Consider the following 23,771-nt stretch of genomic DNA (forward strand, 5'->3'; position numbering starts at 1 on the left):
AAAAGATATTGCAGACTTAGAAAAAGTTCAGAGAAGGGCCACAAAACTAATAAGGGGAATTGAGAATTTAAGCTATGAGTAGAGTTTAGCCAAACTGTTTTCTCTAGAAAAAAGGTGCTTGAGAGGGGACATTATTAATTTATATAAATATATTCAAGGCCCATATACAGAGATGGAAGAAGCTCTATTAATTCCAAGAAAATTGTTTGTGACAAGAGGTCACAATTTAAGGTTGGAGGAAAGGAGATTTACTCTCCAGCAATGTAAAACATTTTTGGCTGTAAGAGCAATCAAACTGTGGAACTCCTTACCTAAAGTAGTAGTAAATGCCAATACCTTACACAAATTTGAAAATGGTTAAGGTACATTTCTGGCTAGAAACAGAGTTCAGGGATATGATTGCTTGTGTTAAATGGGTCACCTTTTAAATGGGATTAATTTAAGATCAACTGGAGCTTTTATTGGAAGTACTGTATATTAAGATTTGTATAGGTGGAACTTGAAAGACTCCTGTATTTTTTTTTTAACCTCATCTACAATGTTACTGCGTATATTTATTCAGTGAGCAGTGTCATCCACAAACAGCTGAATATATTATTGGACAAAATGGACGAAGACTTAGAGAATTTGTTCATTTATTTGTGACATTTGGTGCCAAAAATGTACAGGGAAAGAGCTATATTATTTGGCTAATCAGCTCCATTGCTTGTAATGATGCACAGGGCATCTGAATATTCATGGGCCTATCGTCGTGTCCTGCCCTGCTAAAGTATGACTGATGTTAGGGACAGCCAGTCAGGCACTAAATGTAAAATTTTAATTATAGATTTTTCTTTCATGATTCAGATAGAACATACCATTTTAAATAATGTTCTTAACTACTTCTATTATCAAATTTTCTTCATTTTCTTGTTATCCTTTATTGAAAAGCAGGAAGATAAAGTCCGGGGTGTGCACATGTCTGCAGTATTATATGGCAGATGTTTTTCAACAATGTTATAAAAGATTTCTTTAAGGACAAGGAAAGGAATACTCTGACTGAGCATAAATTTAGGCCACAATCAATTTTTATTAGAAGTTACACACGTATGGTTTGTAATGATGTTGACACTGATCAGGTGATATCTGGATTTCCTAATCTATCCACTCCAGAGTATAAAGCCATTAAGGATTTAAGTGACGATCATTCAATAATAATATGCCCTGCTGAACTATAGCGATTATCGTCAGGTAATCAGATAGTAATGTGTATACACGCCTACGAGGTAATCCTACCTCATCCTTTAAAAAGATAGCCGATCAGTCCCTGAGATCAGCAGTAGAAGTATGCATATTGGATGATAATTAATATGCTTTTTTGACCACTGATTATCCTATGGTACCGGTCTTGTACTTATTGTCTAAAATACACAAAACTCTCATTAATCCTCTTGGCAGACCCATTGTGTCTGCCAGGGGATCATTGTTTTCCAATATAGCCAATTACATAGACCACTACCTACAACCGGTGGTCAAAGATACATTTGCATATCTACAAGACTCCCCTAGACTCATTACAATTCTAACTACATTTGAGGTTTTACAAAAGATGACATACTTGTTTTTCTGGATGTGGACAGTCTATACGGGCAGTCAGATCCATGGTAACTGATTTCAAATTCTATAGTGCCCCTCCAGTTGAGTTCCTGTTGGAACTATTACAGTTATGCCTTGAGAAGAATTATTTCAGATTTGAAAAGGATTTTTATTTGCAGATCTCGGGGACTGCTATGGGTTTGAATATGGCGCCCACTTATGCCAACCTCTTTATGTCCTGGTACTAACAACACACTATGAGACCCCAGGACATTCAAGAGGTGGTATATTATACTCATTATATCGATGACATATTTCTCATTTGGTGAGAGACTGAGGAGAGCCTCAATTCCTGGGTGGGAATGCTGAACAACTTGGATACCCCCATCAACTTTAAAATTGAATATGATATGCAAGTGATTCCTTTTTTGGATCTGAATATCTTCAAAGTTGACAGTGAAGGGGCATGTAAGTTTGGCACTTCCTTATACATCAAACGTATACATCGTAACTCTTTATTAGAGGCCCATAGCTACCTTCCTATACACCGAAAGAGCGGTATTGTAACCTCCCAACTCACTTGGGTTCTGCGCAACAATACTGAGGCATCGGTCAGGGAAAGGCAGCTTGATGAAATGTCAAATAAGCTTATCAAACGTGGATATGACAGTAAACTGGTAATGGAAACTAAAGAAAAAGTGATCAGAAAATCCCATGATGGAATCGTCACTAATAAAGACACTACTATACAGGATGATAACATCAATTTTATCACTACCTTTGATACGATGCACCATCAGGTTAACTCTGCTGTTAGGAAACATTGGGATCTGATAAGAACGGATAAGACCCTACCATTCCAGCGTATACAGCACCCTAGGATTGTGTATCGTTGCGCTAAAAATTTGCGTGATCTACTTGTTAAAACTGACCCTGTGAAAAGCTATGAGGGATAAAGTTGGCTTAAATCCAACAAGAAAGGTTGCTTTAGATGTGGAGACTGCATTACATGTGACAGCATGTTGAAGGGTGATACATTTCTGCACCCACATACTAACAAACGGTACAAGATTAATTACAGACTGTCTTGCACAAGCACCTATGTTATCTACATTTTGATTTGCCCATGCTCCCTTGTCTATGTAGGTAAGATGGTCACCACATTCCGGGAAAGGATGGCTAATCATCGCAGTGCGATCAGGGAAGCCCTAGTGAAAGGGGACTCTGATCAGCCAGTTGCATGCCACTTTGCCCGTTGTAAACATAGTGTTTCTAGTTGAAGAACCATGTTAATTGACCATGTACCACCACTAGCAAGGGGAGGCAATAGAGGGAATCGGTTACTAAGATTGGAAACCAGATGGATCTACACACTGGATACCGTAGCACCTAAAGGGCTGAATATGATTCCTGATTTTGGGCCATTCCATTCAGGGGACTGAGATACGTATGACTCTCGTCCAAGACACCTGACTAGCCCAATGTTATTCTATACATCCTAACCACGACTACTGTCCATTACCATTGTGGTGAAGACTATTCATCAACGACGATTCATGTACCTGACTGACTAAGTACTCAGTTACTAAAGTTTCTTCCATACCCCTTGATACATGAATGTATAATGATATTTATTTAATATTATTTATTAATATTTAATATTATCTATTAATGTTTAATGATGCTTAAATGTTGCCATTTTTATAACTATGTATAGACACGTTCATTTATTGAATAATGGTTCAAAATTTGACCATCTTATATATATATATATATATATATATATATATATATATATATATATATATATATATATATACATATATATTACTTAACATAGAGATGTGCCTGTTTAGAAACATTTATGTTTTACCAAATTATGTTTTTAGGTTGTTTTTATTTGTTTTTAATTAATTCTTCATGCAGTGTACCTCTCCATTTGGCGTATTATTACAAATTATAGTGCAAGTATGTCGTAGTGAAGATGTGCCAGCATTGAATAACGATCATGCCTTATGTTATGTTTTGACAGGAGATCAGCGCCTTTATCATTGGTTAAGCAATTGACAGGTCTCTTACACATCCCCTCAGTGTATACGTCAGTATGTGACTCACGCCGATGAAGTCATCACTGCCCAAAACTGCACGTGGGCCGCGATCGCGGCCTAGCGTTTGGAGACTTCACTTTTGGTTATTTAAGGTGACGATTTATGTAGATTGTTATATAGCTCTGTATCTATCTTTTTGCTGTATCTGGCATTTGATAAAGGGAACGTAATGTTCTCGAAACGTTATGCTTTTTAATGGATTGAATTAAATGTTGTATTTTAACATTGATACCAGTGAGTGCCTTTTTCACCGTGACTATAATTGGATATTTTCCTGAAAGTGGGCTGATGGACTTTTGGAATACGGAGTGCCTATTCTATTGACTTTGCTGGATATATATATATATATATATATATATATATATATATATATATATATATATTTTTTTTTTTTTTTTTTTATTTTTTTTTATTTTTTTTTTTTTTTTTTTTGCTGCTCCCATTGAAAATAATGGTAGCTAATACAAATCCAGTATCAACAAAGACAAATTAATCTTTGGGACAAAACTATTTTGTTTCCTGTGCAGATCTCTAATATAAATGAAAAAAGCAGCAGATAAATAGTTTTACATGACAAAATGGTTACGTAAAAACTGTAAAATAAAGCTGTCAAGAAATTCATGTTTGCTTATAACTGATACCTCAGTATGTACTACTCACTGGATGTTAGGAACAACTCCTGAAGAAAAAAAAAAACTGGTTTATTTAGCATTTCATTTAAAAAAAGAACTGTAAATACTATTTTTTAAATAAAAGACATGAAAAGTTTTGAATACAACAACCCTTTAATGTAGCAAAATCCCATCTTTACTGCAGTGCACCAGTTTAGCAACAAACATCAAAGACCTAATGACCTGTCTTCAACCTTTTGGGAATCATATGAATCCATTTCAATTTTTTTTTATATGATACAACTTTATTTAAATCAATAAATATAAACAAATACAATTCATACATAAAAAATATAAAATATATATTTTCCTATTGTTCTATCTTGTATATAGATTTATTTTATTTCTACTATTTTTGTTCTAAAACGTCATACGTTCCTCAATAAAATAACTATACTTCCTAAGCTTGGCTTGAAAATGAATTCTACCACTGCTGGCAGTTCTTCTAGATGGTCTGTATAATAAGAAATGTATAATAAGGATAAAAACACACAGACAGAGAAAGCTATTTTGAGTAGTATGTTCAGAACTGTTAATGCTCTGTATGTGACAGTCATAATAAGGACCCTTCTAAATAAAATACTGAGACTGATGTATTTTCTATTTATCCAAAGGACAGTGTGAGGAAATCCATAAATAGATATTTATTCTAACGTTTATAAATACCTTTAAAAATGTGTGCTAATGTAAAGCATTTCACTTTATTTGTAGTAAAAGTGCATTTCTATTGATTGAGAATTTGAGAGACCAAAAAAACTGATCAATGCAGTTTTATCCATTCTACTGAAAATTGGTCTGCAATTAAAAACAGGTGCAATTGATAACACTTATCGTTCCACAGAAATGAAGCCCGTTTCAATTATATTTCTATTCAAAAGGGATTTATTAAAGGACATAAAAGTCAATTTTTTTCTTTCATGATTCAGATAGAGAATATAATTTTAAAAAAGTTTCTGATTTACTTCTATTATCAAATTTGCTTCATTCTCATGTTATTCTTTGTTGAAGAGATCTAGATAGGTAGCGTACACATGTCTGGAGTACTAAATGACAGGAAATAGTGCTGCCATCTAGTGCTCTTACTAATATATAACACTGTTGCAAAACTGCTTTCATATAGTGCTGGAGACACGTACACACTCCTGAGCTTACCTTCCTGATTTTCAACAAAGGATGACAAGAATAATAAAATAACATTTTTAGGGTTTTATGTCATTTTAACAAAAATGAGATGTGGTATGTGTTAGGGTTAAATAAAACTGACAAAGAGATGCCTAAGTTAATTAATAATGGAGGGGTACAAAATGTGGTAGAAGATGAACTAACTCCAAATTTACCAAGTAAGGTAAAGGGAAATGAAAACAAACATTATTTTGTAATGATTTAGATACAACATACAATTTTAAACAACTTTCTAATTTGCTTCTTCAATCAAATTGGCAGCATCCTTTATGTATCATTGGTCAAAAAAAAGCAGCAGTGCATTATTGTGAGCTAGCTAAGCCAATGACAAGAGGGATATAATATGTGCAGCCACGACTGAGCAGCTAACTCCCAGTAGTGCAATGTTGAACCTAAACCTACATCGGTAATCTTTTCTTTTTTTGATACTAAGAAAATTAAGCAAATTAGATAACAGAAGTAAATTGAAAAGTTGTTTACAAGTGTATAATCTATCTGAATTATAAATGAAAACATTTGGGTTTCATGTCCCTTTAAGAGATAGGAGACTTTTTTAAATGTAATAAAACTACCCGAATTTTACATTGAAAGAACATTAAACTTATGAATTATATATAAACATTAAAATTTAGCAATTAACTACTGTATTGCAAGGAAACTGCAACATTCAATAATACAATACATTCAAATCAGCCAATAGGATTTTAGAAGCTCTCATCCTATTAGCTGACTTGAATTTGAAGAATCAAATCAGCCAATAGGCTACCTTGCATTGAACCTTCAGTGTACGGTTGGGACCGCGTGAAGAGGATGCTCCGCGCTGGATGTCTTCGCCGCTCTGCCAGGATGAAGATAGAAGACGTCCCCACAATGGATGAAGATGTCGCCGCCTGGATGAAGACTTCTCGCCGCCTGGATGTCCAGACTTCAGGAACCGTGAGTAGATATTTTGGGGTTAGTGTTAGGTATTTTTTTATTTTTGGGGGTGTTTTTTTTTTCAGATTAGGGTTTGGGCTTTTGAAAAAGAGCTAAATGCCCTTTTAAGCGCAATGAAAAAGAGCTGAATACCCTTTAAAGGCCAATGCCCATATAAATGCCCCTTTAGGGGCAATGGGTAGCTTAGGTTTTTTTTAGAGTTAGTTTTTTTTTTTTTGCGGGGTTGGTTGGATGGTGGGTTTTACTGTTGGGGGACTTTGTATTTTTTTTACAGGTAAAGAGCTGTTTAACTTAAGGGCTATTGGTAGTTTATTGTATACTAGGAGGAGTTTTTATTTTGGGGGCTTTTTATTTTTATAGGGCTATTAGATTAGGTGTAATTATTTTTATTTTTGATAATTCTGTTAATTATTTTTTGTAGGCTTACTGTTTTTTATTTTTTGTAATAATGTTTATTATTTTTTGTAATTTTAGATTTTAATTTTTTTCTCGTAGTGTTGTTTTTTAAATTTGTAATTTAGATTTTTTTAATTGGTAGTATTTTTTATTTTTTTAGAATAGTAAGGTTAATTTATAGTTTAAACTTAGGTTTATTTTTATTTCACAGGTAAGTTTGTATTTATTTAAATAAAGTTATATTGTAATTTTAATTTAAAATTAGGGGGGTGTTAGGTTTAGGAGTTAATAGTTTCATTTAGTGGTTTGCGTTGTGGGGATGTGGCAGTTTAGGAGATAATAGGTTTATTTAGTGGTGGAGATGTGGGAGGCTGGAGGTTTAGGGGCTAATAGGTTATTTAGTTGTGGAGGCGTGGGAGTCCGGAGGTTTAGGCGTTAATAACTTTATTACAATGTCGGCGATGTCGGGGAGTGGCGCAATAGGGGTTAATATCTTTATTATAGTGGTGGTGATGTTGGGGAGGAATGGAATAGGGGTAAATAACTTTTATTAGTGCGGTGATGTCAGGAACGGCAGATTAGTGGTTAATAATTTTATTTAGGTGTTGGTGATGTCGGGGGTGGCGGATTAGGAGTGCTTAGACTTTATGGGTTTATGTTAGGGTGTTAGGTTTAAACTTTTTTCCCCATAGACATCAATGGGGTTGCGTTAAAGAGATTTTTCAGTCCGCGATCGCAGGTGTAAGTTTTTTTTCGAGCATTCTCTCCCTATTGATGTCTATGGGGGAAAGCGTGCATGAGCACGTCAAAGCAACCCTTGGATTTTGTGCGGTATGGAGCTTAACACCACCATATCGCACGCACAAGTAGGTTTTCAGTAACTCGTATTGGCAGCACTATGGAGGGTGAAATAACACAACTTTTTTGGTGTTAGTTTCGCACACTGTTTAGCGCAAAACTTGTAATCTAGGTATATATGTTTAACCCTTTAAGTGCTAACGACGGCTCTGAGCCGTCGCAGAGTTTCCCACTCTGGTGCTAACAACGGCTCAGAGACGTCGCTAGCACTCTCCCTCCTTGAGGGATATCTGGGGGCTTCCACCCGCTCCTATCCTGGCGATCATGCCTGTATAGTGACAGGCATCTCTGGGGCTTCATGTTTTGCGTGGTGACATCACGAGCAATGACATGATGACGTCACCGCGCAACTTTATTAACAAAATGACAATGTTAAGTATAGTAAAAGGGGGCATGCTGCTTAGAAGCCTGCATCTCAGCCATCTAAGCAATTACAGACCCCCAAGACCCACCGCTGGGAAGGTAATCGCCTAAACTTTTCAATGGTATAAGTCTTGGGGATCTAGGCAAAAAAAGTTAAAAAAAATATTTCAAAAATAAAAAAAAACACTTAAAACAGCTTAGCACCCAGGTGGGAAAGTACTTAGCACTTAAAGTGTTAAACCCTGAAAAGGAAATTTAAACAAAGCTAAAAAACACTAAAGTCAAAATAAAACTTAAAATTAAACAAGCAATTTAAAAAAAACTATTCAATTTACTTTCATTAGAAAATCTTTTTTTTTCTTTTTTTTTTTTCTTTTCTATTTATATTTTTATTGAGGGTAATAAAATATACAACATACAGGTTACTCAATGAAACATATACACATATAATGACTAACATGAATATCTCACAGTATAGTAGGCAAACTGGGGAGCAACCTCTCCGCCACCCTCTATTTTTGTCCCTCCATAATTGTTCAATCCGCTTTTGGACCCTCGAATACACATCACACTAACTGAGGGATTTAGCAGGATATAGACCACTTTTGGGCCTATAGATATCTATCATATAGAATACACATAAGCAATTATACAAGTCGGGCATAACTGGTAATTAGGTAACATTAGGTAGGTATCTAAGGTCACTACACAGAATCACATTAAGCCCTTATAGATATTCAGTTTATGGGGGGACTTAGTTATACAGATCATATAATAACAAAAAATTAAATGATCCCACAGAAGATTTTCTAAGGATCAGCTGTAATATGTCTAATAAGAACTCACACATGCTGTAGTTCAAATACACTTTGACAGGGAGTTATATACAAAAGACCAGGACCTCCCCCACCGTTAACGTGGGATTTAGACAATGCTATCCAGAGGCAAACCCATAGTTAGGTCTATCATTAAATGCTATGATTCCCCACACAGAGACAATTCTAGGGCTAAATATTATGCTCATGTAGGTTATCCAGAACTGTCTAGTAATTATTACACACAATTGTGGTGCATTAAACATTGCACAATTACCTATTTAAGACAACAAAAATGATTATAATACTATCATGTGAAAAACATCATACATTCACAAAGTACAGTAGCTAATTTATTATGATCTGAAAATCCTCACAGGGAGGTCATCCAGGACTGTCTAGTGATCATTACACACAGCCGTGGTGCACTAAACACTACACATTTAGATATTTGAGGTAATATAAACGATTGTATTACTATCATGTGATAAACATCATACATTCACTAAGTACAGTAACTGATTTGATATGCTCTGAAAATCCTCTCAGGAATCATTTGAGTGTCCCATAAGTCCAATGTCCTTAAAATCTTTGCTAGGTGGATATTCAGGCCTAAAGGCCGTCGCTTAGCCGTATCTTTAACCATTTTAGGGCAGGTGCAAAGTCTTTACACAGGTACTAATTTAGGGCATATGTTTCAACAAAGAAAGGGGGGGGGAGGGATGGGGGAACGGAGCAAGAAGTCAGAAGTTCCTAGAAGTAACACATTAGAGACTCCAAGGGTGCTGGGTTTGTTATGTATCTATTGACACTATATCATTGATTAGATTAACTTACGAACAGTATATAAATGGATCATCATACAGTTATAAGTTGCCAAATCCAAGCATGGAAAAGCTCTAACACTCAAAATGATACTACTCAGCACTAATCCACACCTTAGTCAGTAAAAAATGCATTAATACTTCACCACACAAGCGGATGAGACAGACCATACATGCAAACCTACATATTTCTCTATAAAGAATTTGTTATAAATGCAGTATATTACAGCAAACAGCTATAGGCTTATCATGCGTCTCCAGATAAAACAGAACACAGGGTAAGGAAATAAAGAAAAACAAATACTGTTACATCACAAATATTTACATTTGTGTAGATACACACAGGAGCCAGAAAAAGGTAAAACATTAGATTTGTGTGCTGTGCGGAGTGTAGCAGTGGGAATCCCCAAGATATTTGGCAGACTTGATGGGTGTAGTACACCCAAAATCGCCTCTCCCCAAGCGCTCCTCCTAACCAATACCTGCTTTGATTGACTGAATCAGACTAAACATGGCTCATAAACCGGAACAGAGATCCAAAGGGGAGTAATGACACATAGCCTGATACTGCCATAATGACTGGCGGTGTTCCCAACAAGGAGGCTGTGGTAAGCCTGTAAAGCTGTTGACAATGAAGAGCATGTTGGGGATGACATGAACACTGCCGCGCCCTGAGGTGCTGGGCTCTATGCGCGGGTGGTCAATCTGTATTCTCTTCCATGTAGACAGTCTGCTTGAAGCAGCAGAGGAAAAGTGAGGCTCTATCTCAAGGCTTGCATCTGCTGTTGTCAATGGCGAGGAGCGCGCCTGGAGAGCTGCAGGCACCTTGTTGCTTTGCGGCTCCCGTATTGCTATGCGCTTCTCTGCAGCATTGTCGCCACGTGTACGAGCCACTTGTATTGTGCCTATAAGGGCATCAAGCCTCTCGCACTTCTTCTTCCCATATTCCTCCAGTAAATCCTTGAGATCCATATAAAGCACTTGGCTCCTCATGTTGGGCAGCAGTGCATCCCAACATCCAGTAGACATTATAATACGGCCTGGAAGATTATTAGGTGCTGATAACTGTTGCCGTGCTTTTCCCCGCTGTGTGTCTGCTGTGCTGTTCTTGTAAGCTTGTGTGCTAGCCTTGTGCAATTTGCAGCTTGATTGCTATTACTGTCCTAGAGAGACAGATATCACAAATATAAAAATTGCTGGATCTCTGCAGGAGTATAATAGTCTTTTTTGAACTTAAAGATGGCGATTTTCCTGCCTCTCCAATCCTGCAGGCTCAATCTCCTCATTATATCCCAATAATTTCTACTTTAAATATAAAGCCAGGGAGCAGAGAAAAAAAAGCTTATTTTATGTATACTAAAGTCCGGAGTGTGCTCTTCCCACTTATGCTGTTATGAATCAGAAAATCTATTTATATGCACACTTTGAGGCACCAATTTCCTTACTGAGCATGTGCCACATTGCACTGCATTATGTACATATTGAGATTGGTTAATGGCTGTCACATGATAAAGGGGGTTGATGGCTGTCACATGATAAATTAAACTTTTATGATTCCAATAGGGCATGCACTTTTAAACAACTTTCCTATTTACTTTTATCATCAAATTTGCTTTGCACTCTTGGTGTTCCTTGGGGAAAGCTAAACCTAGGTAGGCTCATATGCAAATTTCTAAGCTGTTGAACTGCCTCTTATCTCAGTGCATTTGATAGTTTTTGACAGTTAGACACTGCTAGTTCATGTGTGTCATATAGATAACATTGTGTGCACTTCCGTGCAGTTATTTAAGAGTCAGCAATGATTGGCTAAAATGCAAGTTTGTCAAAATAACTGAGATAAGAGGGCAGTCTGCAGAGGCTTAGAAACACATTAATCACAGAGGTAAAAAGTGTATTAATATAACAGTGTTGGTTGTGCAAATCTGAGGAATGGTAATAAAAAGATTATCTATCTTTTTAAACAATAAAAATTCTGGAGTAGACTGTCCCTTTTACTTTGAAATTTGCCAGAAAAAAATCAACTACTCATTTGAAATTCAAAGTAAGTGCTATTTAATTGTATTTTTATTATGCATTGTCAGATATGCAATTCTGCTGTATTTAATGGCCCTTTAAATTTGACAGCCAATAAAGTCATCCTTGAAAAAGCCAAATGGATTTGTAGAGACATAAATCAAATATCCCGCCTGTTTGTTTTTATTTGTTTTTATTAAAATTGTTATACATTCACCTGGGCTGCAGCAGCAGATTTTTTGCAAAACCTTGTGTCAATTATAACCAACACTGTGTAAACTTAGAGCTGGGTTCACAGCTCTACAAAGTATGATTACAACTCTATCTTCACAAATAAAACCTATTATAGCAATATTGCACTATGTTCTCTTTTTTCCTTTCTATGGCCTAGATTTGGAGTTCGGCGGTAAAAGGGCTGTTAACGCTCCGCAGGCTTTTTTCTGGCCGCACCATAAATTTAACTCTGGTATCGAGAGTTTAAACAAATGCTGCGTTAGGCTCCAAAAAAGGAGCGTAGAGCATTTTTACCGCAAATGCAACTCTCGATACCAGAGTTGCTTACGGACGCGGCCGGCCTCAAAAACGTGCTCGTGCACGATTCTCCCATAGGAAACAATGGGGCTGTTTGAGCTGAAAAAAAACCTAACACCTGCAAAAAAGCAGCGTTCAGCTCCTAACGCAGCCCCATTGTTTCCTATGGGGAAACACTTCCTACGTCTGCACCTAACACTCTAACATGTACCCCGAGTCTAAACACCCCTAGCCTTACACTTATTAACCCCTAATCTTCCGCCCCCGCTATCGCTGACCCCTGCATATTTTTTTTAACCCCTAATCTGCCGCTCCGTAAACCGCCGCAACCTACGTTATCCCTATGTACCCCTAATCTGCTGCCCTAACATCGCCGACCCCTATATTATATTTATTAACCCCTAATCTGCCCCCTCAACGTCGCCGACACCTGCCTACACTTATTAACCCCTAATCTGCCGAGCGGACCTGAGCGCTACTACAATAAAGTTATTAACCCCTAATCCGCCTCACTAACCCTATCATAAATAGTATTAACCCCTAATCTGCCCTCCCTAACATCGCCGACACCTACCTTCAATTATTAACCCCTAATCTGCCGAGCGGACCTCACCGCTACTATAATAAATGTATTAACCCCTAAAGCTAAGTCTAACCCTAATACTAACACCCCCCTAAGTTAAATATAATTTACATCTAACGAAATAAATTAACTCTTATTAAATAACTTATTCCTATTTAAAGCTAAATACTTACCTGTAAAATAAATCCTAATATAGCTACAATATAAATTATAATTATATTATAGCTATTTTAGGATTAATATTTATTTTACAGGCAACTTTGTAATTATTTTAACCAGGTACAATAGCTATTAAATAGTTAAGAACTATTTAATAGTTACCTAGTTAAAATAATAACAAATTTACCTGTAAAATAAATCCTAACCTAAGATATAATTAAACCTAACACTACCCTATCAATAAATTAATTAAATAAACTACCTACAATTACCTACAATTAACCTAACACTACACTATCAATAAATTAATTAAACACAATTCCTACAAATAAATACAATTAAATAAACTAGCTAAAGTACAAAAAATAAAAAAGAACTAAGTTACAAAAAAATAATAAAATATTTACAAACATAAGAAAAATATTACAACAATTTTAAACTAATTACACCTACTCTAAGCCCCCTAATAAAATAAAAAAGCCCCCCAAAATAAAAAATTCCCTACCCTATTCTAAATTAAAAAAGTTACAAGCTCTTTTACCTTACCAGCCCTGAACAGGGCCCTTTGCGGGGCATGCCCCAAGGATTTCAGCTCTTTTGCCTGTAAAAAAAAACATACCATACCCCCCCCCCCAACATTACAACCCACCAACCACATACCCCTAATCTAACCCAAACCCCCCTTAAATAAACCTAACACTAAGCCCCTGAAGATCTTCCTACCTTGTCTTCACCATACCAGGTTCACCGATCCGTCCTGGCTCCAACATCTTCATCCAACCCAAGCGGGGGTTGGCGATCCATCATCCGGTGCTGAAGAGGTCCAGAAGAGGCTCCAAAGTCTTCCTCCTATCCGGCAAGAAGAGGACATCCGGACCGGCAAACATCTTCTCCAAGCGGCATCTTCAATCTTCTTCCATCCGGTGCGGAGCGGGTCCATCTTGAAGCAGGCGACGCGGATCCATCCTCTTCTTCCGTTGTCTCCCGACGAATGACGGTTCCTTTAAGGGACGTCATCCAAGATGGCGTCCCTCGAATTCCGATTGGCTGATAGGATTCTATCAGCCAATCGGAATTAAGGTAGGAATATTCTGATTGGCTGATGGAATCAGCCAATCAGAATCAAGTTCAATCCGATTGGCTGATCCAATCAGCCAATCAGATTGAGCTTGCATTCTATTGGCTGATCGGAACAGCCAATAGAATGCGAGCTCAATCTGATTGGCTGATTGGATCAGCCAATCGGATTGAACTTGATTCTGATTGGCTGATTCCATCAGCCAATCAGAAAATTCCTACCTTAATTCCGATTGGCTGGTAGAATCCTATCAGCCAATCGGAATTCGAGGGACGCCATCTTGGATGACGTCCCTTAAAGGAACCGTCATTCGTCGGGAGACAACGGAAGAAGAGGATGGATCCGCGTCGCCTGCTTCAAGATGGACCCGCTCCGCACCGGATGGAAGAAGATTGAAGATGCCGCTTGGAGAAGATGTTTGCCGGTCCGGATGTCCTCTTCTTGCCGGATAGGAGGAAGACTTTGGAGCCTCTTCTGGACCTCTTCAGCACCGGATGATGAATCGCCAACCCCCGCTTGGGTTGGATGAAGATGTTGGAGCCAGGACGGATCGGTGAACTTGGTATGGTGAAGACAAGGTAGGAAGATCTTCAGGGGCTTAGTGTTAGGTTTATTTAAGGGGGGTTTGGGTTAGATTAGGGGTATGTGGTTGGTGGGTTGTAATGTTGGGGGGGGGTATGGTATGTTTTTTTTTACAGGCAAAAGAGCTGAAATCCTTGGGGCATGCCCCGCAAAGGGCCCTGTTCAGGGCTGGTAAGGTAAAAGAGCTTGTAACTTTTTTAATTTAGAATAGGGTAGGGAATTTTTTATTTTGGGGGGCTTTGTTATTTTATTAGGGGGCTTAGAGTAGGTGTAATTAGTTTAAAATTGTTGTAATATTTTTCTTATGTTTGTAAATATTTTATTATTTTTTGTAACTTAGTTCTTTTTTATTTTTTGTACTTTAGCTAGTTTATTTAATTGTATTTATTTGTAGGAATTGTGTTTAATTAATTTATTGATAGTGTAGTGTTAGGTTAATTGTAGGTAATTGTAGGTAGTTTATTTAATTAATTTATTGATAGGGTAGTGTTAGGTTTAATTATATCTTAGGTTAGGATTTATTTTACAGGTAAATTTGTTATTATTTTAACTAGGTAGCTATTAAATAGTTCTTAACTATTTAATAGCTATTGTACCTGGTTAAAATAAATACCAAGTTGCCTGTAAAATAAATATTAATCCTAAAATAGCTATAATATCATTATAATTTATATTGTAGCTATATTAGGATTTATTTTACAGGTAAGTATTTAGCTTTAAATAGGAATCATTTATTTAATAAGAGTTAATTAATTTCGTTAGATTTAAATTATATTTAATTTAGGGGGGTGTTAGTGTTAGGGTTAGACTTAGCTTTAGGGGTTAATACATTTATTAGAATAGCGGTGAGCTCCGGTCGTCAGATTAGGGGTTAATAATTGAAGTTAGGTGTTGGCGATGTTAGGGAGGGCAGATTAGGGGTTAATACTATTTATGATAGGGTTAGTGAGGCGGGTTAGGGGTTAATAACTTTATTATAGTAGCGCTCAGGTCCGCTCGGCAGATTAGGGGTTAATAAGTGTAGGCAGGTGTCGGCGACGTTGAGGGGGGCAGATTAGGGGTTAATAAATATAATATAGGGGTCGGCGGTGTTAGGGGTAGCAGATTAGGGGTACATAGGGATAACGTAGGTGGCGGCGCTTTGCGGTCGGAAGATTAGGGGTTAATTATTTTAAGTAGCTGGCGGCGACGTTGTGGGGGGCAGGTTAGGGGTTAATAAATGTAATACAGGGGTCGGCGGGGTTAGGGGCAGCAGATTAGGGGTACATAAGTATAACGTAGGTGGCGGTCGGCAGATTAGGGGTTAAAAATTTTAATCGAGTGGCGGCGATGTGGGGGGAGCTCGGTTTAGGGGTACATAGGTAGTTTATGGGTGTTAGTGTACTTTAGGGTACAGTAGTTAAGAGCTTTATGAACCGGCGTTAGCCAGAAAGCTCTTAACTCCTGCTATTTTCAGGCGGCTGGAATTTTGTCGTTAGAGCTCTAACGCTCACTTCAGAAACGACTCTAAATACCGGCGTTAGAAAGATCCCATTGAAAAGATAGGCTACGCAAATGGCGTAGGGGGATCTGCGGTATGGAAAAGTCGCGGCTGAAAAGTGAGCGTTAGACCCTTTAATCACTGACTCCAAATACCAGCGGGCGGCCAAAACCAGCGTTAGGAGCCTCTAACGCTGGTTTTGACGGCTACCGCCGAACTCCAAATCTAGGCCTATGGTTCCTGGAGATAGTATTGAATTGTCCAGTTATAAAAAAGATTGCAAGAGACATGCAAAACAATTCTTTGGAGAAGTATCCTTTCAAAAACATTTTATTTATATGCACGGTTTACATTAATTGTATTTTTTTTTTTCTTATAGTCACAAAGCTACAGTGTATGTAAATAACTGTGTAACAATATTATCAGAGGCGTAACTAGAAATCACAGGGCCCAGGTGCAAGAATCTAAGAAGCCCCCCCCCACCCCCCACAAAAAAAGTTAATTTGATACATATCTTTTTTTTTTTCATTTAACACAGAAAAACAAATCAGATTACATGTTTACAAAAGGATGTACCATGTGCCCACAGTCTGTGAGATGGTCTGACCCCCCTTTACTGTATATAGTGATATAGTGATACTGTTTAACCCACCAGTACTGCATATAGTGAGTCAGTGACACAGTCTTTAATCTGCAGGTGAGATGGCTGGCCTGACCCTACCCGCCCCAGTACTTAATAAATTGACCACAGTAGTCAGTGATATGGTCCAGCTCCCCCGTACTGTATATAGTGGTACTGTATAGTGACACTGTTTATCCCCTGCCCCCCCATGCTGTAGTAACAAGGTCTGTAATTTGCTGATTCCACAAACATACACACACACACAGTCACATACATACACACACACACACACATAAACACCAATGAGTAAAACAGAAACACTAACCCCTGTAGTCAGAGACACTACATGTCACACTCACATGATATCAGTGCAGGCAGTCGCAAGTCAACGTTTTTTATTGTAAAAAAAAATAAATTTTAAGCTGGACCCCCACCCTTGGGGGCCCAGTCGCAATTGTGACCTCTGCACCCCCTGTAGTTTCGCCCCTGAATATTATTGCACTTTGCATCCCTTTAAATTGTAATAGAAATAATGTTATAATTCTATTGTGTATTTGCTTCTATATGCTAATGCAAAATTAAGCTGTTTGTATTAGGCATTTATTTTTTCCAATCTTGAAACTGTAACAGCTGCAGGTTATCTAGAAATCGCTAACAACACCCCAGGTGTCTATTAAGTAAAATATACACATTTTAGAAAACACATGTATAGTTAAAATTAGACTGTAAACTTTAATTAGCAATTGATTACACTCAGCTAATAGACTCCATGCAAAATTGTACCAATTTCCTTTCACTCTAAATTTTCACTCTGTGTAGCCGATTATCTAACTTTTTCCAGTTCTTGTGTGTTTTTTCCATGCTGGAATTATCTTAAAAAAGGGGCAGCCCCTGTGAGTGGCAAGATGTCTCCTATAGAAAGTAATGGAGTTCGCTGGAAAGGGAAGCTTCAATGAATAGGGCGAACTTAGCAGTGAGCAGGAGGCACACTTAAATCCGGCATCAAAAAATTAACACATAGCACTGCTTTCTGCATATAGCATCTAACAATCACCATTATTTTCGCATACATGTGTTTTTTTAAATTAGGTTATTGAGTATTTTGAATATTTTGTCACGACCTTGCCACTTTTTAGTTTGCGAGAAAAAACAGATAGATCATCAGTAGGGCAAAAATGTTCAGATAATTACACTTGGATTTGAGGGAAAATTTCATACACGCCCATGCTCAGTCGATTTTATGATAAAACAACAATTACACTTAGGGGTAAATTTATTAAAAAAAGTCAATATAATAACAATAATACATAATTTATAGTTATTATTATTATTATCAGGTATGAGTACAGCGCCAACAGATTCTGCAGCGCTGTAAACATAGGAGATACACAAGATAACATTTATAGGGATCAAATGGGTAGAGGGCCCTGCCGAGAGTTTATTAGTAAAAACTAATACCGATCATTTAGTTTAGGAGGTCCATTTATCAAGCTCCGAATGGAGCTTGAGGGCCCGTGTTTCTGGCGAGTCTTCAGACTCGCCAGAAACGCAATTTATGAAGCAGCGGTCTAAAGACCGCTGCTCCATAACCTGTCCGCCTGCTCTGATGAGGCGGACAGAGATCGCCACAATTCAACCTGATCGAGTACAATCCGCTGCTCCATAACTTATCCGCCTGCTCTGAGGCCGTGGACAGAAATCAACCCAATCGAAAACTTAACGGGTTAATTGACACCCCCTGCTAGCGGCCGATTGGCTGCGAATCTGCAGGGGGCGGTTTTGCACAAGCAGTTCTGGTGTGCAATGATAAATGCCAACAGTGTATGCTGTCGGCATTTATCGATGTGCAGAGGCCATGATACGCTACATTGTATCATGTCCGCTCGCACTTTATTAAATATGCTCCATTGAATGCATATGAGTTTGTATAGAGAGGAGTACAAGCATATATACAATGGTGCTTAAGCTCAATGATCAGTATAAGTTTTTACTATGAATTATTGTTATTATATATACTTTTTTCTATGTGTAACTGTAAAGCAAATTGCTGAGTTTGCGTGTTCTATGGCAAGTATTATACTGTATACAAATGATTATCGCTCAATACTAATATGGCTGGCAATACGCCAGCTGAGGTGTTACAAACACCATGATGTCATTTGTGATGCACATAGGGATGGAAAATCACAATGGGTATAAATAGCGTCCTAAAATCCTAAGGCTCCAGACCACTTTTGTTTGTTTGTTAACACTTGAGAAAGTCCACCTGTGAGTGGATGAAATGTGTAGGGTAGGGGGAGCCTAAGGGACGGTGTGTACAAGGACATCCGAAGTGGTGACAGTCTTGTGGTATGGTAATACCTTTTCAGCGTATCAAGAGGCTTTCAAGGGAGGACAGTATGGTGTTCATCCACATGAAAGGCTTTTTTATATTTTTAATCATGTAAGTGCAATATAGTGTGTCTGTGTTTAATAAAACAATTCTGTGAATCGCAGATACGCTCTGTTGTCTTCCATAATTATAAGTACAACATTCTATGTGTTTTTTGCACATCCAGCGTACTTAAATTATGATTTACATACAAATTGTTTTTGATAAAATAAGATTTTTGGTAAACAATTTTGTAACAATACAATTTTGTATGCATATTTATGTGTTAATGGTTCAACTATTCATTTTGTATGATTTTTAATTTACTATTTGCATTGTGCACTTTTGTAATGTATGCATCTTCTTGCTATACGAAAGTGCAGTATATCTCCCTGTGAGACACCCTGTTTTCAGGATAAAAAGTGATTTTAGATAATTCCACCAGGTAAATAGAAAAAGTAATGGAGACTCCCACCAGCCCAGAGACCTTTAGATCACCAGGCCCTAATTGCAGACTTTTAAGCAATGTACATTAAATAATATTGTTGTCTGGGAAAGTTTTTTTTCATAATAAAATATTATAAAAAAAGATTCCAAAGTGAAGCAGCAGTTAAAAAGTTTAACAAATCCTTTATTCCTTTAAAACAAAGCAAGGGCATACAGCAACATGGAGGTGGTTCAAGCAAAAAAACTCTGACCGGTTTCGGTCATATTGACCGTAATTCTATGATTACGGTCAATATGACCGAAACCGGTCAGAGTTTTTTTGCTTGAACCACCTCCATGTTGCTGTATGCCCTTGCTTTGTTTTAAAGGAATAAAGGATTTGTTAAACTTTTTAACTGCTGCTTCACTTTGGAATCTTTTTTTATATTTATAGTGGAATGTGGGGATTCCACTCCTTTATATGAAGCTCAACCATCTGCCTTTCATGGATCACTGCTCCTAATTTTTCATATTTCCAAGCTCTCCACGCGGTATGCACACACTTTATCAGCTTTGGAACTTCATAGTATGTTGATACTGTGTTTTACAAAAGTGTTACTGGATCTAGCAGTTTATTAGTGTTCCCTTATTGAGGGGTTATTCGTACACTTGCTGCCTTTGCCTGGCGTGATTGATACGCTTACTGGCAACACCCATCTGGCTTGTCATCAAGGAAGGACCCTGGCTGTCCTAGGATTGGCTGATCCCTCGTCACGTGGTACGCCACAAACAGCGTGCATGAGGAAACGGATCACCGCCTCTGCAGGAACGCTGCTTCTGTGAATGAAAGGAAGAGGGAAATCGGATATCAGCCCACAGAGGATTCACGCCAGACGACTGAAGTGGTGAGTGCATACCTGCTGAGCTTGAAATCTATACACGAACTGTTGCTGTTGTGTTGTGCTAAGTGCTACAGGACTTTTGCATTAAGTCAGAGGGATTACACGTTTTATTCCCTCTCTGCTTTAGCCAACGAAATCTTGATCTGCTACTTAGGACTTTACTAAGAAAGAACCCACAAGGTCCGGTCCTAACTAATTGATTCCAGCAATATTTACTATTACGTATCAAGCATATTAAACACCAATAAATATTTCTTGCTTCTTTTTTCAATAAAATATTATATATATTTAAATATATGTATGTATATACATGCACACACACATTATATATTGTAAGATTGGGATGACAGATGTTTAAAACAAAAAGATAATGAAAAAAAGGTATTGCTGCAAAGCTATATATAAAATTATATGAGATTCAAAAATCACTTTAGGTTGTATGAAGAAACAACTTGCCTGTTGTATATACCAAAGGAAAAGTTTAAATTATGCCTCCAAATAGTGGTAGCTGTAGCTCACCTTCCTTCCGGAGATAAGGACCTTCAGGCGTCTGTATCTAGGTGTCGGCAGAAAACCCAGATCCAACCGAGTCTACTCACGGACCCACGACTTTCAAAACTCTGTGGTACGTTTGGAGTACACTGTCTGCCACACCATGCGCCCACATCCAATTCCTTCTGGGTACATCACCACTCACGAGGCTCAGCGATCACATGCAGTATGGGATCCAATGGGGGCAAGTCGGCTAACCCTGAACACGGACAGATCTTATGACAGAAGTACAAAGGTAGAACAGAAGACAGGAATGATCCGTCCAGATAAAAACAAATGTATCTTTATTTCCAAAGTTTAAAAAAAACACAGAGTCCATGCCATTCCATGCAAAACTCCAAAAATTATTGACACCTTCTCAAAATTGTAAGAAATAATTGCATTACAAGTTTGTGATGCTCCTGTAATTTGTAATTAAACTAATTAAACTCACCTGTATCAATTAACAGGTGCTGACAATATAGAAATCACACCAGCAACCAGTTAAAATGGTGAACATTTGACTCAACCTTTCTGTTGTGCTACACTGAGCATGGAGAAGAGAAAAGGCAGCAAGGTGTGCTAGTATAAAAACAAATACTCTAAACATTTAAAAAGAGCGATCTAAGCAGACATGGACACCAGTCAAAAAGGCAGGTTCTCTCTGACGCATTTTGCACCCTCTAGTTATGCTTTATCATAGATAGGTCTATGATTAAACACCACTTGAGGGCGCGAAATGTGTCAGACAGACCCGCAATTTGGACTCCTGTCCATGTCTGCTTAGATTGCCGTTTTTAAATGTATAAATAAAGTATTTGTTTTTATATTAGCACACCTTGCAGTGCCGCACTTTTTTGTAACCTGGGGTTTGTTGTGGTCTAATCCGCCACTGTAAGGTATTGTTACTTTAAAGCTAAAAATAATTATTTTACAATACCTCTGCTTGGAGCCTCGGTTGGTGCTTTTGTTTTTTTCCACTTTTTTGCTCCATTGACTTCTATGGTGAAATATGCTATCGCGTGTCATATTCAAGTTCAGCTTTTACGGGCTGCTGGTTAGCGCGCAAGCAAAAACAGTTTACTTTCAACTCATAATACGAGTGCAACCTGAGGTGCACAAATAGCTTACTTCTAATGTAGTTAACGCTCGAGCGTGAACTTTAATTAGCGCTCTACTTGTAATCTAGCCCTTAAAGAATAGACGCCTAGATTACGAGTTTTGCGCTAAACCGGGTGCGAAACTAACACCAAAAAAATTGCGTTATTTCACTCTCCATAGTGCTGCTTCCTTGTGCTGTGCGTTATGGTGCGTTAAGCTCCATACCGCACAAATGCAAAGGGCTGAGTTTACGTGCTCATGCACGCTTTCCCCCATAGACATCAATGGGGAGAAAGTGTTGGGGGAAAAAACAACTCCTGAAGTGCGGAATGGCGATCGTCGTAACTCAACCCCATAGATGCCTATGGGGAAAAGAAAGTTACATTTAAACCTAACACCCTAACATAAACCCCTAGTCTAAACACCCCTAATCTGCCGCTCCTGACATCGCCACCACTAAATAAAGTTATTAAAGGGACAGTCTAGTATAAATTAAACTTTCATTATTCCGATAGGACTTTTAATTTTAATCAACTTTCCAATTTACTTTTATCATCAAATTTGCTTTTTGGTATTCTTAATTTAAACTAAACCTAGGTAGGCTCATATGCTAATTTCTAAGCCTTTGAGGGCTGCCTCTTATCACATGCTTTTTAAATCTCTTTTCAACACAAAGAGACAGAAAGTACACATGGGCCATATAGATAACACTGTTCAGGCACAGGGGGTTATTTAAGATTTAGCACAACACAATGCTAAATTTAAGACAATAGATAATAAACAGTCACAGTCATGTGATCAGGGGGCTGGAAGAAGGTTCCTAGATACAAGGTAATCACAGAGGTAAAAAGTATATTAATATAACTGTGTTGGTTATGCAAAACTGGGGGATGAGTAATAAAGGGATTATCTATTTTTTAAAACAATAACAATTCTATGGCAGACTGTCCCTTTAACCCCTAAGCGCTCCCAGACATCACCCCCACTAAAGTTATTAACCCCTAATATGCCGTACCCTAACATCGCCAACACCTAAATAAACCTATTAACCCCTAAACCACCCCCCACATCGCAAAACACTAAATTAAACTGTTAACCCTTTAACCTAACACCCCCTAACTTTAAATTAAAATTACAATATAACTATCTTAAAATAAATAAAAACTTATCTGTGAAATAAAAATAAACTAACAAACTATAAATTAACCTAACATTACTATTCTAAGAAAAAAAACAAAAAACTACCAATTAAAAATCCTAAAAAATCCTAAAATTACAAATTTTAAAAAAACAACTAATCCTACGAAAAAATTAAAAAAATCTAACATTACAAAAAAAAACCACAAAAATTATGAAAAATAAAAAACACTAAGATTACAAAAAATAATGAGCAAAATGATCAAAAATAAAAACAATTACACCTAATCTAATAGCCCTATAAAAATAAAAAAGCGCCCCCAAAATAAAAACACCCCCTAGTCTACAATAAACTACCAATATTATATAATATATAATATGTGTAGGGAATTGCCCTAAGTTAAACAGCTCTTTTACCTGTAAAAAAATACAAAGTCCCACCAACAGTAAAACCCCCCACCCAACCAACCCCCCACAATAAAAAACCTAACTCTAAAAAATCCTGCAACAGTTTAGTTATGAGTTTT

This window comes from Bombina bombina, chromosome 1 (genome assembly GCF_027579735.1).
Source record: "Bombina bombina isolate aBomBom1 chromosome 1, aBomBom1.pri, whole genome shotgun sequence".
In the NCBI taxonomy this organism is placed as follows: Eukaryota; Metazoa; Chordata; class Amphibia; order Anura; family Bombinatoridae; genus Bombina; species Bombina bombina.